At 37.7% G+C, this 3,924-nt stretch overlaps 1 pseudogene; it reads right to left on the bottom strand.

The window, feature by feature from the left end:
• Positions 1-1,952: 1,952 nt before the first annotated feature.
• Positions 1,953-3,580, bottom strand: LOC108730023 (ATP-dependent DNA helicase PIF1-like; annotated as a pseudogene).
• Between the last annotated feature and the right edge of the window lie 344 nt (positions 3,581-3,924).

The following is a 3,924-nucleotide window of genomic DNA, read 5'->3' on the forward strand; positions in this document are numbered from 1 at the left end:
TAATGTTTGCGATGCGGTATCTTATGATCAAGGTGAGCTTCCTAACCATCGGAATAATTAATTATAATTTCAAAACTTTTTGATACATTAGTTTTACATTTTCTTTATTTCGAGAATTTCAAAATTTCTTTCCCCCCCTTTTTTTTTACTGTATTCTTATCTGGATTTAATTCTGGCATTTATACTCTCGAGGTGAGGAAGATCACCATGACTAGTTAATAATTGTTATTTTCTATGTATGTGAATTTATTAGTTATCTCTGAAGAAGGCTCAAAAATGAGCCGAAACATGTAAGCGCTTTAGTAAAATAAAGAAGTTTCACGCTACGATAGTCGTGTTATTTGCGCAACATCTCCCGCGCTTGACTCCTACTGCCCTTGTGCTTTCATTGTTTTTTTCATAGATATTATACTAAAGAATGAATAGTATATATATAACTGCTATAATTATGATAATTTTACTTATATATTTCAATTGCAACGGAATGAATTCTTAATACTTTATGAATATATTTAAAATAAAGAATGGGCCCCTCCATCGCCCATTCTCGTAAGAACGCAATCATATTTTCTTCGTCTCTCCGATTTTAACACGACCTTCAATATTTATTTCGATGTATAAATATACTTTTTTGTTGTTTGCGAGGAGGAGAAAAATCTTCACATAGCCCCTCATCAAATATTTTTATATTAAAAGTTTTAATTATAGTTTTCCACATCACCCTAGGGGTACTAATTAATAGATGCGTTTTTTTTTAAGTGGTTTCCCCAATAGGCCTATTCCACTGAAAAAGATTCTCTAACTAAAAACCAGGAAACCCGACTACAGCAGCGCTTAAGGCAGCCTTCATACAGCGCCAAAGCAGCCAATGTTTTATTTCGGCGCTTACCGCAGCCCTTATACAGCGCCAATGCAAACGATTAATTGTTACAATATTCTGAAAAATAAAATTTAATTATAAACGTCAATAGTTTATTCAGATTCACGTAAACGTACTAAAAGAATTCCGTAATATTCTAAGAGAGTAATTAAATGTAAAAATTATTTCCAAACTTACTTAATAATCTGCTCCAAGAACAACATGTGTGTCCCTTGTGCTCCTCTGGGCCATTTCTTCTTGATAACTTGTAAATCACTGCAGTAACATCATTCCGATTGTTTGTCTGTTCTCAACATACGCGTATAGTGATCACAATTCATTTCTTCGCCCTCGTGAAATATAGCACTTATTACCTTGTATTTTCTTTTATTAATCGTGACATTACTCGTCGGTACGGCATTAATCCGATTGTCGATAAGTTTTTTAGAAGCACCGTTTACAAGAATGTATAAATTGAGCTGTATTACTAAGACGGATGAAGTCGATTCGATTGCGGTTTTCTTTTTCAGAACGATCCTGTTACATTTGTCACAATTGCCATTTATCGTTTCCCATTTCGAAAATTCTGAATCAATCAAAGTTTGCAGAGTGACACCTTTTTTCCTTTTCAATGTGGACTGCATAAGTAATATTAGCAAACAACTCTTTTCCAGCGTAGTTACATTGTAATTACATTTGGTATTTGAACAACATATTAGGTGCTTCAATTCGACTTCTAATACATCATTGATTTCGGAATACGTCGACATTAAAGCCATTAAAAATTCCGAAACATCTTGTTGTGTTCGTTCTTCGAAGCGTTCTCCGACAGATCTTCTAATCGCTAAAATATTGCAACGCTTACGCTCAGCGTACGCGCAGATAGCATCAGTCAATGCGTTCGATACTTTATTTTTAAGTATTTGTTGCGTACACAATGAAACGCACATTGCAATGTTACATTAGCACGAAACACGATCGTCATTGCAGAGGCCGTATATTTTCCATGTAACTATACTTTCTGGTTCAGCGCAACCGTAATTCTGTACATCATCAACGATAAGAGGTATTGCCCATCGACAGTCATAAATTTTCACAGCTTTTGCTTGGACGAATTGATTTGTGATAGCTGAGATTTGAACACAGATTTCAGTCGATTATATTCTACAATGGCTCCCGAGTTTGCTTTAACGGATGCCGGATTGAAATTTATCAAATGTAGACCCTCCAGTGTACTCACTCGTGACAGACCTACATACGCTTGACCATCACTGAACACACTCGTTCCTAAATCCATCATTGCATTTTTACACGTAATTCCTTGACTTTTGTGTACAGTTATTCCATAACTGAGAGACAATGGAAATTGTTTCCGATGTACCACTATTTTGTGGAATACTTCGAATTTAATATCTACTCTCGTTATTGTGACTTGTTTATTATCAGAAGTAACTATTTATTATAACGAAATCAATACGATTTCCATCAACAGAGCGATGAATCGCAACTACATTGCCTATCGTTCCATTGACAAGTCCCAAAGTGACATCAATGTTTCGTCGAATCATCACTTTAGCGCCAATTTTAATCGCTATTACTCTTTCGATACCAGCTGTTTCCGAAACTTTTTCATCTTCGTCTTTTAAAATTTTGTGCACTTTTTTTTCATTGCTGGAGCACAGTCGATATCATCTTCTGCTATCAGTAGAATTTCATCGCCATCAATTTTATTGAGCATCGCCGTGTTCAAAGTCGTGCACAAATAACACGTAGGTAATAAACATATTGTATCAACCGGTAATTGATTCATATAAGTGCAAAGTTCATTCAATCTTTCATCGCAACTACTTCCTTTGAAATTAACTTTTCTCGACTCGAGAACATTGATGTCAGAATCCGTTACCAAACCTATTCGTATTCTAGAAAGTAACTCGCGATATGTGTTGCCACATCTTTGTCGCATATTAATCAAGAGTTCGTCGTAATCGAACAATCTCCACAAATCAGATCCACCCGTGGTACCCAAATACTTCTGAATCTCTGATCGAGACATTTTAACGAACGGAAATTGTTCTTTTACAGGGGAAAGCTGCAACAAGTCTCCAAACAGGAGAATGTGTTTTCTGTCAAAAAAACCGTCATCTGTATCTGTCGTGTCGAAAATTTCACATAATCGTAGATTGATAAACATCAATGTCACATTCGAAATCATGGATACCTCATCGATTATAAATAATTCGACATTCTTTAATTTCTCTCTCAAAGTTTTCAAAACCATATCTGACAAGTGCGTATACTTTGCCGTGGATTCATGTGTGACAGGTAGCTGAAACATTCTATGGATCGTCAAACCATTGATATTGCATGCTGCGATACCCGTGGGAGCAGAAATGGCAGTCATATTTTTCAAATTTATTCCGATCCAATGTTTAATCGTTTCAATAAGAAAACTTTTCCCTGTACCACCCTCGCCACTTACATACAGTCGTAGAATCTAATTTTTATTTTGCAAAACTTGGCATACTCCATCGAAGACTCTTTTTTGGTCTTCGTTCAATCGCGACATCATTTGCGATAAATCAATCGGGACGTCAATCTCACCAAAATCTTCCAGATCTTTCATCGCGTCGTCAACTTCTATCGGATTGCAATCCAATTCATCATCGTCGGATCTGTCTCTGCCTGCTTTCAGCTCATTTTCGCGCTTCGCGATTAATTCAGCTACGTTCTCAAAAGCTTTTTGTATTTCTTCGAGTCTTTCGAGTAGGAGTAGGTATACTAGAAGGGTTCTAACCCATGGGGCTAGAGGGGAATGCGAACTGTTGGAGCAGTGCGGTCAGATCGCTAATCTGGCGGAGTGTCTCGCGTGGCTGCAACGGTGCGACGAGTGCATCGAGCGGCTGGAAGAACTGTGTCGTGCCAAGCGTCCGCGGCTCGTCGTCGGACATAGACAATGCTTGGTGGCGAGAATTTCGCGACTCGCGTGTGCGAAGACACAATTGGAGCGACGTTTCATACACGTTGGTAGCGAGTACGCGAGCGGCAACGACAGATCTCTCGTCTGG

This window comes from Mycetomoellerius zeteki, unplaced genomic scaffold (assembly GCF_001594055.1).
Source record: "Mycetomoellerius zeteki isolate Tzet28-1 unplaced genomic scaffold, Tzet1.0 scaffold825, whole genome shotgun sequence".
In the NCBI taxonomy this organism is placed as follows: Eukaryota; Metazoa; Arthropoda; class Insecta; order Hymenoptera; family Formicidae; genus Mycetomoellerius; species Mycetomoellerius zeteki.